The following is a 19,975-nucleotide window of genomic DNA, read 5'->3' on the forward strand; positions in this document are numbered from 1 at the left end:
TCACTTGAGCCCAGGAGGTCGAGGCTGCAGTGAGCCAAGATTGTGCCACTGCACTCTAGCCTGGGTGACAAAGTGAGCCCCTATCTCAATAAATAAATAAATAAGGCTCTTTGGGTATCCTTAATGCCTAGTGTAGTCCCTGGCGTTTTAGTAGGGCTCCATAAATATTTGAATCTATTTGAAAGATTCAAATGGATTATGGAAACAAGATGATAGCAAATTAAGCAAAGTGGCAGCATTTTTTTTTTAACTTTTAAATTCAGGTATAGCATGCACATAGGCTTTCAATGAACTTTTACAAAATGAACACACCTATATAACCACCACCTAGATCAAGAACTGTTTTACCATCACCCCAAAAGTGTCACCTTGCGAAGATAACCACTATTACCACCATCTCATAGTTTGTTTTTAATTTGGTCTAAGTGGAATCATACATTATGCATTGTTGTGTCTGGTATCTTTCAGTCAACATTGTTTTTGAGATATTTATCTCTGTATGGCTGTAATTCATAGTATTCCATTGTTTATAACAAAATTTACCTAATGTTGATGTTCACTTGCATTGTTTCTAATTCAGGGCTATTACAAATAAAGCTTCTATAATGTGCACATGTGTTTTACATGTGCGTGTGTGCTTATTTCTGTTGGAAGAATATAAACCTAGGAGTGAAAAGGCTGGGTCATGGAGTATATATGTTTTTGCCAAATAAATTTTCATATGCTTGTTTGACTTATAAGGTGCTGCTGCTGGCTTTAATGGGGACATATAACACATGGTATATAAATCCTATTAACCTTCCAAAATGCAAAAAAAGAATTTCAAATTCTGAAATACATTCAGACCCAAAGGTTTTGGATGAGGGGTTATGGAGCTATATATATAAATACACATGAACATGTACATAGCAATTTGATTTCTTAGAGGCACATGTGAAATTCCCATTTCTTTTTTTAAATTCACTCCCCATTAATGCTTCTTAAAAGTAATCTATGTATTCTTAGTTCTACCTGTTTTTCTGTTTGGGTTTCTTTGTTGTTATCTTTGTCTATGTTGGCTTATAAATAAAAACGCCTAGGGGAAAGCGGTGCTAAGATTCTCAGATAGTGAGTGGCAATGACTAAGGTCCTTAAAGGCTTCAGGGCTCCAGTGCTCAAATATGCATAGGGTCTCACACAAAGCTTCCCATTCAGATGGTAAGGAACAGGTTCTTGAATCACTCTTGTAACAAACACCCAGGTGATTCTGATATGCATGGTTCATGGTTACACTTTGAGAAATACCACTTTGAAATTTAACAAATGGCCAGGCGTGGTGACTCACGCCTGTAATCCCAGCATTTTGGGAGGCTAAAGCAGGTGAATCGCCTGAGGTCAGGAGTTCGAGATCAGCCTGACCAACATGGCGAAACCCCGTCTCTACTAAAAATACAAAAATAAGCTGGGCGTGGTGGTGGGTGCCTGTAATCCCAGCTACTTCGGAGGCTGAGGCAGGAGAATCGCTTGAACCCGGGAGGTGGAGGTTGCACTGATCTGAGATCATGCCATTGCACTCAAGCCTGGGCAACAAGAGCAAAACTCTGTCTCAAAAAAACAAAAAATAAAATAAAATAACAAATATGGCCATTGTGCCTTGCACAAGTCTAACATCATTAGTATGGGGTGTGCTTTTCCTAAAGGTAATTGTAGGTTACTGAAGCACATTATTTCAAACCCTGGACACTTTAAATAGAACACTGTTATAATAAATTTGACCAAATATCAACATTACATTTCATCAAAATGAGACTGTCAGGCCTCTGAGCCCAAGCTAAGCCATCATATCCCCTGTGACCTGCACATATACATCCAGATGGCCTGAAGTAACTGAAGAATGATGAAAGAAGTGAAAATGGCCTGTTCCTGCCTTAACTGATGACATTACCTTGTGAAATTCCTTCTCCTGGCTCATCCTGGCTCAAAAGCTCCCCTGCTGAGCATCTTGTGACCCCCCCATCCCTGCCTGCCTGAAAACAACCCCCCTTTGACTGTAATTTTCCTTTACCTACCCAAATCTTATAAAACGGCCCCACCCCTATCTCCCTTCTCTGACTCTCTTTTCGGACTCAGCCTACCTGCACTCAGGTGATTAAAAGCTTTATTGCTCACACAAAGCCTGTTTGGCGGTCTCTTCACACAGACGTGCATGAAATTTGGTGCCGTGACTTGGATCAGGGACCTCCCTTGGGAGATCAATCCCCTGTCCTCCTGCTCTTTGTTCTGTGAAAAAGATCCACCTACGACCTCGGGTCCTCAGACCCACCAGCCCAAGGAACATCTCACCAATTTTAAATCGGATAAGCAGCCTCTTCTTACTCTCTTCTCCAACCTCTCTCACTATCCCTCAACCACTTTCTCCTTTCAATCTTGGTGCCACTCTTCAATCTCTCCCTTCTCTTAATTTCAATTCCTTTCATTTTCTGGTAGAGACAAAGGAGACATGTTTTATCTGTGGACCCAAAACTCCGGCGCCAGTCACGGACTCAGGAAGGCAGCCTTCCCTTGGTGTTTAATCATTGCAGGGACGCCTCTCTGATTATTCACCCACGTTTCAGAGGTGTCTGGCCACGCAGGGACGCCTTACTTGGTCCTTCACCCTTAGCGGCAAGTCCTGCTTTTCTGGGGGAAGGACAAGAACCCCAACCCCTTGTCTCCCTGTCTCTACCCCTTCTCTGCTTTTCTGGGGGGCAAGAACCCCCTGATCCCTTATTTCCGTGTCCCGACCCCTTATCTCTACACCCTGATCCCTTATTTCTGTGCCCCGACCCCTTATCTCTGCACCCCGATCCCTTGCTTCCATGCCCCGACCTCTTATTTCTGCACCCCAATCCCTTATTTCCGTGCCCCGACCTCTTATCTCTATGCCCCAACCCCTTATTTTCCACGCCCCGACCTCTTATCTCTGTGCCCCAACCCCTTATTTCTGTGCCCCGACACTTTCTCTGCTTTTCTGGGAGACAAGAACCCCCCCGACCCCTTCTCTCTGTGTCTCTACCCCTTCATTGCTTTTCTGGGGGGCAAGAACCCCCCCACCCTTTTTCTCCGTGTCTCTATTCTCTCTTTTCTCTGGGCTTGCCTCCTTCACTATGGGCAAGCTTCCGCCCTCCATTCCCCCTTCTTCTCCCTTAGCCTGTGTTCTTAAAAACCTAAAACCTCTTCAACTCACAACTGACCTAAAACCTAAATGCCTTATTTTCTTCTGCAATGCCCTTGACCCCAATACAAACTCGACAGTGGTTCCAAATAGCCAGAAGATGGCACTTTCAATTTTTCCATCCTACAAGATCTAAATAATTATTATTGTAAAATGGGCAAATGGTCTGAGATGCCTGACGTCCAGGCATTCTTTTACACATCGGTCCCTCCCTGGTCTCTGTTCCCAATGCAACTCGTCCCAAATCTTTCTTCTTTCCCTCCTGCCTGTCCCCTCAGTCCCAACCCCAAGCATCGCTGAGTCTTTCTAATCTTCCTTTTCTACAGACCCATCTGACCTCTCCCCTCCTTGCCAGGCCGAGCTAGGTCCCAATTCTTCCTCAGCCTCTGCTCCGCCACCCTATAATCCTTTTTATCACCTACCCTCCTCACACCCGGCTTACAGTTTCCTTCTGTGACTAGCCCTCCCCCACCTGCCCAGCAATTTCCTCTTAAAAAGGTGGCTGGAGCTAAAGGCATAGTCAAGGTTAATGCTCCTTTTTTTTTTTTATCCCAAATTAGACAGCGTTTAGGCTCTTTTTCATCAAATATAAAAACCCAGCCCAGTTCATGGCTCATTTGGCAGCAACCCTGAGACACTTTACAGCCCTAAACCCTAAAAGGTCAAAAGGCCGTCTTATTCTCAATATGCATTTTATCACCCAATCCACTTCTGACATTAGGAAAAAACTTCAGAAATTAGAATCTGTCCCTCAAACCCCACAACAGGAATTAATCAACCTCGCCTTCAAGGTGTACAATAATAGAGAGGAAGCAGCCAGATGGCAATGCATTTCTGAGTTACAATTACTTGCCTCTGCTTTGAGACAAAATCCAGCCACACCTCCAGCATACAAGAACTTCAAAATGCGTAAGCCACACACGCCTAAGCCACAGCAGGCAAGCATTCCTACAAGACCTCCTCCCCCAGGAGCTTGCTATAAGTGCCAGAAATCTGGCCACTAGGCCAAGGAATGCCCACAGCCCAGGATTCCTCCTAAGCCACGTCCCATCTGTGCGGGACCCCACTGAAAATCAGACTGTTCAACTCACCTGGCAGCCACTCCCAGAGCCCCTGGAACTCTGGCCCAAGGCTCTCTGACTGACTCCTTCCCAGATCTTCTTGGCTTAGCAGCTGAAGACTGACACTGCCCGATCGCCTCGGAAGCCTACAGGACCATCACAGACACTCTGGGTAACTCTCACAGTGGAAGGTAAGTCCGTCCCCTTCTTAATCAATATGGAGGCTACCCACTCCACATTACCTTCTTTTCAAGGGCCTGTTTCCCTTACCTCCGTAACTGTTGTAGGTATTGACGGCCAGGCTTCTAAACCTCTTAAAACTCCCCAACTCTGGTGCCAACTTAGACAATACTCTTTTAAGCACTCCTTTTTAGTTATCCCCACCTGCCCAGTTCCCTTATTAGGCTGAGACACTTTAAATTATCTGCTTCCCTGACTATTCCTGGACTACAGCCACATCTCATTGCCGCCCTTCTTCCCAATCCAAAGCCTCCTTTGCATCCTCCTCTTGTATCCCCCAACCTTAACCCACAAGTATAGGATACCTCTACTCCCTCCTTGGCGACCGATCATGCACCCCTTACCATCTCATTAAAACCTAATCATCCTTACCCCACTCAATGCCAATATCCCATCCCACAACACGGTTTAAAAGGATTAAAGCCTGTTATCACTCGCCTGTTACAGCATGGCCTTTTAAAGCCTATAAACTCTCCTTACAATTCCCCCATTTTACCTGTCCTAGAACCAGACAAGCCTTACAGGTTAGTTCAGGATCTAACCAAATTGTTTTGCCTATCCACCCTGTGGTGCCAAACCCATATACTCTCCTATCCTCAATACCTCCCTCCACAACCCATTATTCTGTTCTGGATCTCAAACATGCTTTCTTTACTATCCCTTTGCACCCTTCATCCCAGCCTCTCTTCGCTTTCACTTGGACTGACCCTGATACCCATCAGGCTCAGCAAATTACCTGGGCTCTACTGCCACAAGCCTTCACCGACAGCCCCCATTACTTCAGTCAAGCCCAAATTTCTTCCTCATCTGTTACCTGTCTCGGTGTAATTCTCATAAAAACACACGTGCTCTCCCTGCCGATCGTGTCTGACTGATCTCTCAAACCCCAACACCTTCTACATCCTAAGCATGGTTGGATCCTTTCGACTTTAGATACCTGGTTTTGCCATCCTAACAAAACCATTATATAAACTCACAAAAAGAAACCTAGCTGACCCCACAGATCCTAAAACCTTTCCCCACTCCTTTTTCTGTTCCTTGAAGACAGCTTTAGAGCCTGCCACCACCCTAGCTCTCCCTGACTCATCCCAACCCTTTTCATTACCCACAGCCAAAGTGCAGGGCTGTGCAGTTGGAATTCTTACACAAGAACCATGACCGCGCCTTGTAGCCTTTTTATCCAAACAATTTGACCTTACTGTTTTGCCTAGCCCTCAAGTCTGTGTGCAGCGGCCGCCGCCACCCGAATACTTTTAGAGGCCCTTAAAACCACAAACTAGGCTCAACTCACTCTCTACAGTTCTCATAACTTATAAAATCTATTTTCTTCCTTACACCTGACACATATACTTCCTGCTCCCCAGCTCCTTCAGCTGTACTCACTCTTTGTTGAGTCCCACAATTACCACTGTTCCTGGCCTGGCCTTCAATCCAGCCTCCCACATTATTCCTGATACCACACCTGACCCCCATGACTATATCTCTCTGATCCACCTGACATTCACCCCATTTCCCCATATTTCCTTCTTTCCTGTTCCTCACCTTGATCACACTTGGTTTATTGACAGCAGTTTCACCAGGCCTAATCGCCACACACCAGCAAAGGCAGGCTATGCTATAGTACAAGCCACTAGCCCGCTTCTTAGAACCTCTCATTTCCTTTCCATCGTAGAAATCTATCCTCAAGGAAATAACTTCTCAGTGTTCCATCTGCTATTCTACTACTTCTCAGGGATTATTCAGGCCCCCTCCCTTCCCTACACGTCAAGCTTGGGGATTTGCCCCTGCCCAGGACTGGCAAATTGGCTTTACTCAACATGCCCCAAGTCAGAAAACTAAAATACCTTAGTCTGGGTAGACACTTTCACTGGATGGGTAGAGGCCTTTCCCACAGGGTCTGAGAAGGTCACCGCGGTCATTTCTTCCCTTCTGTCAGATAATTCCTCGGTTTGACCTTCCCACCTCTATACAGTCCGATAGCAGACCGGCCTTTATTAGTCAAATCAGCCAAGCAGTTTTTCAGGCTCTTAGTATCCAGTGAAACCTTTATATCCTTTACGGTCCTCAGTCTTCAGGGAAAGTAGAATGGACTAAAGGTCTTTTAAAAACACACCTCACCAAGCTCAGCCACCAACTTAAAAAAGACTGGACAATACTTTTACCACTTTCCCTTCTCAGAATTCAGGCCTGTCCTCAGAATGCTACAGGGTACAGCCCATTTAAGCTCCTGTATAGACGCTCCTTTTTATTAGGCCCCAGTCTCATTCCAGACACCAGACCAACTTAGACTCTGCCCCAAAAAACTTGTCATCCCTACTATCTTCTCTCTAGTCATACTCCTATTCACCGTTCTCAACTACTCACACATGCCCTGCTCTTGATTACACTGCCAGTTTACACTGTTTCTCCAAGCCATCACAGCTGATATCTCCTGGTGCTATCCCCAAACCGCCACTCTTAACTCTTAAAGTAAATAAATAATCTTTGCTGGCAAGGCTATGCTGAACCTCCTTAGGCACTCTCTAATTAGATGTCCTAGGTCCTCCCAATTCTTAGACCTTTAATACCTGTTTTTCTCCTTCTTTTATTCCGTTTAGTTTTTCAATTCATACAAAACCGTATCCAGGCCATTACCAATAATTCAACATGACAAATGTTTCTCCTAACAACCCCATAATATCACCCCTTACCACAAAATCTTCCTTCAGCTTAATCTTTCCCACTCTAGGTTCCCATGCCGCCCCTAATCCTGCTTGAAGCAGCCCTGAGAAACATCGCCCATTATCTCTCCATACCATCCCCCAAAATTTTCGCCGTCCCAACACTTTACCACTATTTCATTTTTCTTATTAACATCAGAAGACAGGAATGTCAGGCCTCTGAGCCCAAGCTAAGCCGTCATATCCCCTGTGACCTGCACGTACACATCCAGATGGCCGGTTCCTGCCTTAACTGATGACATTCCACCACAAAAGAAATGAAAATGGCCTGTTCCTGCCTTCACTGATGACATTATCTTGTGAAATTCCTTCTCCTGGCTCATCCTGGCTCAAAAGCTCCCTTACTGAGCACCTTGTGACCCCCACTCCTGCCCACCAGAGAACAACCCCCCTTAGACTGTAATTTTCCTTTCCCTACCCAAATTTTATAAAATGGCCCCACCCCTATCTCCCTTCACTGACTCTCTTTTCAGACTCAGCCCGCCTGCACCCAGGTGATTAAAAGCTTTATTGCTCACACAAAGCCTGTTTGGTGGTCTCTTCACACAGACGCGCATGAAAATTATACTTAGCACTATCTGACTTATTCTATTTATTGATGTGCTTATTATCTGTCTTCCCCCCCACCCCCACCCTGCTCCTCTGCCTCATAAATTCTGGTAAGGCAGGCTCACTCTGTCTTATTCACTGCCATATCCTCAGCACCTACAGAAGTGCCTGGCACACAGAGGTTCTCAAACATATGGTGAATGATGAATGACAGCTATGAGGACACTAGGCTGCACTGGGTATGGCACATACTGTTTCTCACTGATTGAGCCCAGATTCAGCCTAGGAAGCCTTTTCAACACAGCAACCAGCGTCACTGGATGGGTAATGGTGCATAACTGAAACCTATTCCATATCCCTGAATTGCACGCCCTCAAAGGTCTCTAATGCTAATATTCTTTGATTCTATGTATCAGAAGTTAAAATAGCCAAAGCATTTAAAAGAGAGGTTTAAGCAAAAAATTCAGGAGAGAATATGCCTTATTTAGGAGTTTAAAAAGTACCTATTTGTAGCAACCAAACTTTCCTTTAAAATGCCATAAAGTCAGTTGTTACAAAGAAAACCATTTGCCCATTCAAATATTATAATTAGGGAGACAATATCACTGATCAAAGGCTTAGTCTTATAAAAACTGCTGGAAAGAACTATGTATTGGGCTGGACTAGGTGGCGCATGCCTATAATCCCAGCACTTTGGGAGGCCAAGGCAGGCACATCACTTGAGCCCAAGGGTACAAGACCAGCCTGGGCCACATGGCGAAACCCTATCTCTACTAAAAATACAAAAAATTAGCCTGGCATGGTGGTGCTTCTAATCCCAGCCACCTGGGAGGCTGAGGTGGGAGGTTCACCCAAGTCCAGGAGTTTGAGGCTACAGTAAGCCGTGATCATGCCACTGCACTCCAGCCCGGGTGATGGAGTAAGACACTGTCTCAAAAAATAAAATAATTACATATTAATTCAACATTTAATTAATAAAGTTTATACAGGCTCTTGGGCGGTGTTATGCTGTGAACTGTGTCCCACCAAAATTCATGTGCTGAAGCCCTAATCCTCAGTACTTCAGAATGTGACTGTATTTGGAGATAGGGCCTTTAAAGAGGCAGTTTAAGTTAAAATGAGGTAATTAGGGTGGGCCTTCATCCATTCTGACTGGTGTCCTTATAAGAAGAGAAAATCCGGACACACATGTGACACTAGGGATGCATGCGCAGAGAAAAGGCCACAGGAAGATTCAGCGAGCAGGTGGCCATAGGCAAGCCAAAATCACTGCATCTTGTTATGGCAGCCCTAGCAAACTAATCCAGATGGCCTAAATCTCACATCTGTGTTCAAAGTACTGCGATAGAGTCAATAAAAATTCACTACAGTGTGTCCCACACACTCCTTCCACACCTATCATCCTTGAATTGGAATTCTGGCAGCATCAAGGACATCTTTAGAGAGTACCCAAACTTTTCCACTCCCTGGCATTTTAAACAGGATATTGGGGGAATACTTTTGATGTGGAGAACAAAGGAATTTTTTTTACATGAAAAATTTAAAACATACCAGAAATAGAAAATAGGGCAATGAACTCCCACACACCTATCACCATTCAATGAGTACGATTTCACCTTATTTGCTTCCTTGTCTCCATGCCCCCTATTTTCCTTAGCTATAGTATGTTTTTCTATTCATCACCATTTTATTTATTTATTTTTAGACGGAGTCTCGCTCTGTTGCCAGGCTGGAGTGCAGTGGAGCAGTCTTGGCTCACCGCAACCTCCACCTCCTGGGTTCAAGCAATTCTCCTGCCTCAGCCTCCCAAGTAGCTGGGACTACAGGCGCACGCCACCACACCCAGCTAATTTCTGTATTTTTAGTAGAGATGGGTTTTCACTATGTTGGCCAGGCTGGTCTCGAACTCCTGACTTCAGGTGATCCACCCGCCTCGGCCACCCAAAGTGCTGGGATTATAAGCGTGAGCCACCATGCTTGGCCCATCAACATTTTATTTTCTTCAATGCACTATGGGATGACTTAATTTATGTATATTGGTATACATACAAAGGTAAAGAAACTGAACTAAACTGAGATAAAATATTTATACTGTCAGAATTCCAAACTATAATACTGACTCTATGCCCTATATTATTTCAAGTTACCAATCTAAAAAACAATTTTGTCCCTGGGAAATTGCAGAAGTTGAAAGACACATTTTTTAAGTTGTTTCCCTACATTGACATATTTCAAATTCATATTATACTTTTTCATTGAGATATAATTTACACACCATAAAATTTACCCTCTTAAAGTGTGCAATTCAGTGGTTTTTAGTACACTGATAGTTATTCAAGAACCACCATCTAATTTCAGAACATTTTCACACTGCATTGAAAAGAAACCCAGTGCCTATTAGTTGCTCCCCATTGCTCCCTCCCCCATCCCTTTGGAAACCACTCATCTACTTTCTGTCTCTGAAGATTTGTCTATTCTGTACATTTCATATACGTGGAATCACACCATATGGGGCTTTGTGTCTGGCTTCTTTCACTTAGTATCTGTTTTCTTCAAGGTTCATTCATGTTGTAGCATATATCAGTACTTCATTCCTTTTTATAGCTGAAGCATATTCCATTATATGGACTTATCACATTTTATTAACTCACTCATTAGTTGGACACTTTGGTTGTTCCTGCTATTGACTATTACGAATAATGCTTCTAAAAATACTTGTGTACAAGTTTTTGCACAGATGTGTTTTCAAGTCTCTTGGGTACATAACTAAGAAGTGGAATTGCTGGGTCATAAAGTTTAACTGTTTTTAGCTTTTTTATATATATATTTTTGAGACAGAGTCTTGCTCTGTTGCCCAGGCTGGAGTGCAGTGGCATGATCTTGGCTCACTGCAATCTCCACCTCCTGAGCTGAAGCAATTCTCGTGCCTCAGCCACCTGAGTAGCTCGGATTACAGACGTGCATCACCACATCCGGCTAATTTTATTTCTGTATTTTTCTTAGAGACAAGGTTTTGCCATGTTGGCCAGGCTGGTCTCGAACTCCTGGCCTCAAGTGGTCCACCTGTCTTGGCTTCTTAAAGTGCTGGGATTACAGGCATGAGCCACCACACCCACCCTTGTGTTTAGCTTTTGAGGGATTGTTAAAAGGTTTATCAAAGTGGTTGTCACATTTTATACCAGCAATATATGAGAGTTCCAATTTCTCCATCTCCCTTCCCCACTATCACTGGCAAAAACTGTTCTATTTTCTGTCACTATGAGTTTGGCTACTCTAGGTACCTCATATAAGTGGAATCATGTAGTATTTGTCCCTTTGTGACTGGCTTATTTCACTTAGCATCATGTCCTCAAAGTTCACCTGTATCATAACAAGTGTCAGAATTTCCTACCACTTTAAGACGGAATGATATTCCATTGTATGTATATACCACATTTTAAAAATTGATTCATCTGTCAATGGACATGGGTTGCTTCTACCTTTTGGCTATTATAAATGATGCCATTATGAGCATGAGTGTACAAATATCTGTTCAAGTCCTTGCCTTCAATTCTTTTGGGTATATCAATGATGTTTTAGAGTTTATAATGTAAGTCTTGCACTTCTTTTGTTCATTGTATTCCTTAGTGTGTTGCTCTTTTTTATGCTATGGTAAATTGAGTTATTTTATTTTCAGATTATTCATTGCTATTGTATAGAAATGCAGTGTTGCATGTTGATCTTGTATTCTGCAACCTCTTACTGATTCTAACAGTTTTTTAGTAGATTTCTTATGGTTTTCTATATGCAAGATCATGTCATCTGCAATATATTGTGTATGATCCTTGAAGTTTTACTGTTAGTTTAGTGGTTAGCTTATGATTAGACAGAGGTTTCTATAATTGCCTCAAACAGGTAAGTCTCCCTGCCTTTGCCAAGTGAGCTCTATGTGCATGTTGGAGCACACTTTCAATGCTTTTGCAGGCAGTTTACAACTCTACCGTGCCTTCACTCCCTGCTTGCACAAAGCCTCAAGGTCAGACAGAGGTGACAGATTAGGGCCACCTTAGGTATTACCTGGGCATACATACAACACTGAGCATGCATGTCGCCTTCTAGATTTCCAGGAATATGTCAGAGCTTTTCAAAGCCCAATGTGGATATCTTATTTTCCAAGCTTTCCTTTCTACGTTTTAAGTCAGCTGTTTATTTGCTTCAGTTGTTATTGCAGCCTCAGGCAGCTGTGATACTAAACTCTTGTCACTGATTGTTTTTGACAAATGCATGCAGAGAAAAGACTGTTCACAATGAGAGAGCGCTCAGTCAGGTCAAATAAAGTCAAACCTTATTGAGACAGCCAAATGCCTAGGCAGATAAAAAGGGCTCCCCAGAGAATCTCCAACCTGCCCCATAAGTGTTTACATCAGATACTTTTGCACAGAGGAGGGAACCTGCCCAGGGATTGTCTGGGCATGCCCATAGCTGACTGGAGCCTGATATGCACATGGGGGGAAGTGGGTGGAACCACAGGGAATTCACCCCTTATGCAAGGGAGGAGCCTGCCCTCTTCAGCTTGTGTGGTGACCTGGGAATCAATCTGTGAGGTGGGGGCGGCCTGTTAGCAGGACTACATTTTGCTTTGCTGAGTTTTATTCTTTTTTTCCCTTTCACCCAATAAAATCCTGCTCTACTCACCCTTCAATGTGTCCACATGCCTAAATTTTCCTGGTCGTGTGACAAAATTCTGGTTTTAGCTGAACTAAGGAGCAAAATTCTGCTACATTTTGGCACCCAGATGTAGGACTTGAGGAAGAGTAAGACGTAAACCAAAAAATCTTTTTTCCTTTTGCTTCTAAGCCTTTTTGTCCTCGAACTTCTGAAGGTAGAGAAAACTATGCCTCCCTCCCCTCCCAACTGCTGTTGCTCCCAGGGGTTGGGCATGTCAGCCTTTTCCTTCTTTTTCTGGATGGACAGGCAAACTGGCAGCTCCCCTGCTCCCCTCTTAAATTTCTCTCCCTGTTGGAAGAACCCATTTGCATAAGAGTAAGAGGTTCTTCCTCCAGGTGTCTTTCCAACCCTGCACTTTAAACTTTTTCCTTTTCTCTACCCTGTCAGCAGTTAACTTTTAAGTAAGAGGTTTTTTTTTTCCTTTTTAGAAGACATTTTACTAGGCCAGAAATGATAAGGATCATTGTTTATATTCTCTGTAAAGTTTTAATTATGAAAAAGGATCTGTGAGGTTGGTCTTAAGCTCTAGCCAATCTGGTGTGCTTTGCATGACTTTCTGTATAGTCAGCAGCAAACTTTGCTGCAGGCCTCCATCTTGTTTTACATCCTTGAGAGCATGACCTGTAACCACGTGGCAATGTTTTGTTTAGCCCCACCATTTTACAATGGCAGCTGGGTTCAATCCTGGCTTAGGGAATGAATGCTTTCTGGTCTGATGTCTGTGCAACCTTTGCTATTTGTTGATTCTCTTCCCCTCACGAACCACTTTGTATTTTCCTTTCTCTGAGCCTCTAGTAAAGTTTGAAAGCAAATAATATGGCCGCTTGGTACGTCTAAAGTCAGATAACAAGGGATTTAAAAGGATTTTAGTAAAGAGCACTCAGGTTAATTAAAAGTGGATATCTAAGTTATAAGTATACTTAAAAGGCCTTTATGGTTTTCTTTTCTTGGATCTTGTTTTGCTGGAAAAAGGGTTTTTCTCAGTCGACCGAATTATTTTTCTTCATTTTGGCTTGTCACTCTCAATGCATGCATGACTAGCCCCAAGATAACTCCTAGGGGCATGGGACTCCTTGGGAAAAACAGAGAAGGCACCACTGACTCCATTTTGGGAAGAAACCTGTTTTCCTCATGGAACCCCAGGAATTAAAAGTGGTTAGATCCCTCTCAAAATCTGTTTTTGCCCAACCTATGCCTGTTTATTAGGCCTTAGAAGCTGCATGTTTTTCTAGCCCTGTCTCTTAAAGGGCTCCACCTGGAGGCCAATAATCCAATTAGGAGATTGGCAAATGAAAAATCTTACGGCTGCTAAAAATCCTTCTGCCTGTCTGTGTAGTTATATATATTGTGTGTATGTGACATCTATAAAAAAGAGCTCTAATTTACTTAAAGAAGGATAAGCACTTGAATTAAATATTTTGTAAAAGGGAGGATAAAAGGTGTGGTACCTTTCAGTTTACATGACTTTAATCTTTAAGAAATAAAAACAATCTTAAAGATTATTGGTAAAATGCAGATGTGATCAAAATGTAAATAGGTGGACTAAATTATGCAGGTCAGATACTAAGTTTGCTAAATATTTTAAGGTAATAAACTGCTTTTTTGGTCTTTGAGAACTGTTTGACTTGCCTGTTTCACAACTGGTAAGGCCTGGGGACATACGGAATTAACCACAACCTTAATTATGCTGGAAGGAGTAAAAACTTGGCTGCACCTAGCAGTAATTAAAACAACTTACCAGGTTTTACATTAAAGTTACAAATTGCTAGGAGTTACTATTATAATGTAATTGAAACTACTGGAAATAGACTTACATGAGAGGTGTGTAAGAACAGTAAGGTAAGTCTTTAGAAAAAGATTATAAGAAGGTGTGGAAATGCAAATTCTTACCTAAGTTAAAGGATTGCCTTGAATTAGATAATCTAAAAGTTCAAACAAGTTGTGGAAGGACTGTAAAAATTAATCTTGCAAAAGAAATTCCATGTGGGAACATATTGACTAAATTCATAAAGGTATTATATGGTTTTTCTATAAATTGAGCATTGAAATAAAAGCACAACAAAGTACTCTTAAGACACTAATTTCTTAGCAAAATTGGTAAAGGGTTATAAAAAGTTTTTGCTTTCTTAAAATTTCTGAGTCATCATTTTGGCAAAATAAATAACTTACAGTAATCTGGAATTCTGTTTCATAACATCAAGTGTTTTAAACCTCTAACGTATTTAACAGGCTTCCCAAAATAATCAAACTTCAGTTTCAAAATAGTCTTTCCTGATGCTTGGATTTTGGATGCTAAAAGGGCCCCTGAAGTATCCAAAAGAGAGGTAAACAGGATTATTTGACATGTTTAGGTACACGGGATTGTCAAAATGATATTTAATCTTCTTTAGATTATATTTTAGTGAATAATACTAATATATGTTCCAAAATTACTTGGGATTTCTAAAATTCTAATGTCTGAAGTATATGCTATCAATCATAATTAAGGGGGTTATGTCTTTGTCAATTATGTTTCTAACTGTAACTACTCTGGACATTTTGTTATCATACACAATTGTTGTCTTCTTTGGATCCTCTTCAAAAGATCATTTATAATCAGCTGTATATCTTTGACAGGTGCTCTCAAATACAGGTTTCTAATAACTTTGGAGATTGTGACACTGGGATAAAGGAAAAACGTACAGGAGTCATGAAGAGCTGAAATGTTCATGAATATCAAGCAAAACAAGAGTTAACTGAATGGAGTGAACTAGTAGAAAACTAAAGTAATCTTTTTGACTTTTGCTTGGAATATTGCTGATCCTTGTTTTTTTGTTTGTTTTTCAGAGTCAAGGAAACTTATTTTGAGCTATTTACAGCCTTTAATAATTGAGAAAGGTATACTCCTGTGAACAAAATTTGGAGCATATTTGTCTCTCTCTCTCTCTCTGCTTGGCTTCTCCAGAATTTGGGAACTACTTGTGAGTATTCTTAACTTATGGCAATATAGTTGTTTGCATTGGTGCAAGAAAAATCCATTTTCTTTTGCAACAGGATGCAACTGGAGAAACTGGTTGTTTTACCAAGGCTTTGACTGGAAGGGTATGCTTCCCTTTAAGGAGTCAAGCTCGACTTGTAGAGCCAATAAAAGCCCCTTGGGAAAACTGGCTTCATACCCTTGTCTACACAGTCCCTGTAGACTACAGCTTCCTGACCTGTAGTCAGTAAAGAATGTCACTTTCTAACAGGCCCAGGAGCTCCAAGTTTATCTTGGGACCTTAAGAGGAGAGGATCACCCAACTCACAGGTATCTGAGGATACAAAGCCATGACTGGGCTCAGCTTTAAAAGATCTTATCTGAGATTTCTTGTGGAAGAGTTCCACCGAAGCCAATCTAAAAGGCCTTTGTAGAAATAGTTATTCTTACTGCACTTTATGCAATAATCAGGCTAAGTACAAGACTAAAGTCTATTCTGCAAACAACTCAGTCCTATCATGATTTTTTTTTTTTAACAAAAATGAGGACGGGAGAGAGAGAAATTATGTTTCAAAACTTGTACATTTGTCATTAAATTCTAAACTCATTAGTTGTTTTTAAGTTTTTGCCTACATTTTAGACTAACCATGCTTGTTCCTGTGAACCAACCAGAAATCTCTGGCTGCAGCTCAGAAGGAACAAAAGAGAATGGGTGATATAAAAACCTGGATCAATAGTCTAGTTTTGAGCAATTATCCTGCGAATCCTGCCAGGTGATGGGAATAAATAGGGTGCTCATAATGTGGGGGTTTCCTTTTTGGGAAAGTAAGACCAACGGAGCTAACCAAAGCCAAGCCCCAGGCACCCAAATCTTAGCAAGCATAACGATAGCCACCAGTTATCTGGGTGTGTAACAGGACATTCTTTTCTCTCCCTTGCTGGAGGAGGACTCAATCCCACAGCTTCACCTTAGCATTCGGCTTATGATAAGGAGTCAATGCAACCCCTCAAGACACAATTTTGTCCCAAACTCAATTCTAAGCTTTGGGTTGAAGCCCTTGGAAAGAAAACTGGGTCTGAGGGATCCAGAGGCAGATATGGAGGTTAAAAGGCACCACATAGGTGAGCATGACTAATTCCTGGCAATAAAGCCAAGCTTCCCATTTCATGGATAAAGGTCATGCTAGTATCCACAGCATAAACAAGGTCTAGGGAATTCAAAGACTACTGATAGCAGGGGAGGTACGGTGTACATGGGTAAGAGTGGATACTACCACCCCCTAGGGCCCCGTTAACAAGGGTGAAAGCCGCTTTGACACCCATGGGCGGCACCATGTCACAGTTGCTGGGACATGGGGATATAAGGACAGAAGAGAGAAAGAGTGATGCCTTGCTTTCCCCACCTCACATACCCTGGGTATTTGCTAGGAAGAGAAGGGAACCTAGAATGCCTCATTCCCCTCATTCTAGATGAGTAGCCATTCATCTTCAGTCTGTACCCCTTTCTTTTTTTAAGATGGAGTCTTGCTTTGTCACCCAGGCTGGAGTGCAGTGGCACTATCTCAGATCACTGCAACCTCCACCTCTGAGGTTCAAGAGATTCTCATGCCTCAGCCTCCCGAGTAGCTGGGACTACAGGTGTGTATCACACCTGGCTAATTTTTGCATGTTTAGTAGAGATGGGGTTTCACCATGTTGTTCAGGCTGGTCTCAAACTCCTAACCTCAGATGATCTACCTGCCTCAGCCTCCCAAACAGCTGGGATTACAGGCATGAGCCACTGCACCCAGCCAGTCTGTACCACTTTCAAATGCATCCTGAACATCTGAGACTCCTCTGGAAACAACACCTTTTTTCCTTTTTCCTCCTGTCCTCTCTTCACTAATAGGCAATTATGTCTCCATACTATGGGACACTCCCTTTAGATGCATCCTCCAAACTGGGAAGAATTAATTTCCCAAACCTTAGACTGTTTGGCTTAGGATTGGGCTTAGGGGAAGGGAACCCAGAAGCCTGACATGCTGGCAAAAGGGTAAAAGGTCTTTTACCAGTGGGGCTTTTGGCCTCTTTCTCCCTGTGCAAACTGGTAAAAGGCCTCGGGATTTCTGAGCTGTCCTTACCCCCACCTTGCTTTGTTTTGATATGTTTTCCAATAACCCAGTTTGTCTCTTCTAGCCTTTGGGCCATCGAATTCCAAATGGTCATGCAAAGCAGCCTTGGAGGATGGCCCCTTTTGCCAGGGACCCTTAAGTAGGCCTCTGAGGGAAATCTGATTGCCATTTTCCCAAAATAGCACTGCTTGTTAGCAGGAAGCAGTTAAGCTTGATCTTCATCCTTATCCTTATCCTTATTCTAAAAGCAGTTAGATGTACTTCTTTAGAGGGGGGAATAAGACAGCCAAATGCCTAGGCAGATAAAAAAGGGTCCCTTGAGAATGTTCGCCTCACCCCATAAGTGTTTATCTCACATGCTTTTTTGCACATGAGGGAACCTGTCCAGGGCTTGTCTGGGCATGCCCACAGAGGACTGGAGCCCGACATGTGCACTGGGGGAAGTGGATGGAGCCCCAGGGAATTTGTGTCTTATAGGGCAGGAGCCTGCTCTCTTCAACTTGTGTGGTGACTGATCTAAGAATCAATCTGTGGGGTGGGGGGCCTATTAACAGCACTCTATCTTGCGTTGCTGAGGTTTCTTTTTTCCTTTTTTTCCAATAAAATCCTGCTCTACTCACCCTTCAATGTGTCTGCATGCCCAAATTTTCCTGGTTGTGTGACAAGATCCCAATTTTAGCTGAAGGAGCAAAATTCTGCAACATTGTGAAGGGGGGTTTCCAGAAAAATGCCACACATAACTGTCAGGTCAAATAACAATTCTCAGCAGATGGTGTTTTGAGGGAGCTTCAGAGCCTTTCTATACCCTCCAGTGGCTGCTGGTTTTCCCTGGGATTGTGGCACTGTTGGTTGTCAAGGCTAACACAAAGTTTGGCAGAAGGAGATGAAATTAGGGTAAGTAGAAATGCTACAAAGCAGGTTGCTCTTGCTGAGATTCAGGTGGTTTTCTTGAGTAAAACTTCCCACATTGCCTTTGGTTAATTTCCTGAATTCTGGAGTTCATTTTGACATATTTGTTGTTCTCATTGTTCTTAAAGAGTGGCTTTTCATAGGTTCTTTCTCTACCATTCCCATTGGTATCTTAAAGACAATCCTTGCTGTCACCCCATTTCACTCTTAACGGTTCAGTTCAATATGCAGACATAGCTCTACAGAACCACACTGCCATTGTTTAACTGCTCACAAAATTTCGTTATCATCTAATATTCAGCTTATAATTAAATAACATCTATTGCCTCAGAAATGCCTCTTTATACGATATAATTTGTTATTCTCTCTTCTTTCAGTGAGCTATGGGAGGTTAATTCTTTGTATTGGCTATATAGTTAGGGGAGACGCAGGTAGGGCACCCTGCAAGGGTCTAGCATTAAGTGGATTCTGGCTTTAAACAAGAGGTGTAAAGGGGGCCCTTAGAGTTTTCTTTAACATCTTCAAGCCAGTCCTCCCGGGAGATAAATTGAAATTTATTCTTTTTTTGAGAGAGGGTCTTGCTCTGTCACCTATGCTAGAATGCAGTGGCACGATCACAGCTCCCACACTCAAGTGATCCTCCCACCTCAGTCTCCCCTAGTAGCTGGCACTATAGGCGTGTGCCACCATGTCTGGCTAATATTTGCATTTCTTGTAGAGATGGGATTTCACCATGTTGCCCAGGCTGGACCCAAACACCTGGACTCAAGCAATCTGCCCACCTTGGCATCCCAAAGTGCTGGGATTATAGGTGTGAGCCACTGAACCGAGCTGAGATTATTCTTGCAATAATTATTTATTGGGGGCCTACAAAGTGCCAGGCACTACGCTGAGAAAGCAGAAACCTACTCAGAACACCCACGCATTTCACATGTCACAAGTACGGCAGAAGTTTAGGAGGATAAGATTAGCGGAAGAGAGACCCTTAAACAGTTACAAGTCTTTCTAGCACCAAGATCATTTCAAAAAAGCTGACTGACATCCCCAGAGTTAAAAGTTATACTTATCAGTAGGAAAAAATAAACAGCCTACAGATTTCCTTAAAGGGGACACTGGAGAATCAAATACAAGATAGTAACTTGCTATGAACAAATTTAGAAATCTGCCTACAGAAGTGTGGCTTTGCAAATGTTTTTCTTCCTCTACTCTTTGTTTTTAGCCCCAAGGTGTTTCCCTTTACCACTTAAAAATAACTGCTGATGCAGCTGAGGGATGGATTTGTCCACTCACAACCTCAGAATACATAATTCTTAGGCAGATCTCACTCTAGCTTCCCAAAGCGACAACTGCACAAAGTTACGCCAAGATCAAAAACTGGTACTTCTGAGCCCAGCATGGTGGCCTGTAATCCCAGAACTTTGAGAGGCTGAGGAAAGAGGATTGCCTGAGGCCATGAGTTCATGAACAGCCTGGGCATCAAAGTAAGACCTCATCTCTGGAAAAACAAACAAACAAAACAGGCACTTTTG

The 19,975-nt window shown here is 42.6% G+C and overlaps 1 protein-coding gene across 4 annotated transcripts in view; it reads right to left on the bottom strand.

Moving 5' to 3' along the window:
* The window catches only part of MED4 (mediator complex subunit 4), a 40,904-nt gene that overhangs the window by 297 nt on the left and 20,632 nt on the right, over nt 1-19,975 (bottom strand). The gene's annotated exons all lie outside the window — the stretch shown is intronic.

This window comes from Pongo pygmaeus, chromosome 14 (genome assembly GCF_028885625.2).
Source record: "Pongo pygmaeus isolate AG05252 chromosome 14, NHGRI_mPonPyg2-v2.0_pri, whole genome shotgun sequence".
Lineage (NCBI taxonomy): Eukaryota > Metazoa > Chordata > Mammalia > Primates > Hominidae > Pongo > Pongo pygmaeus.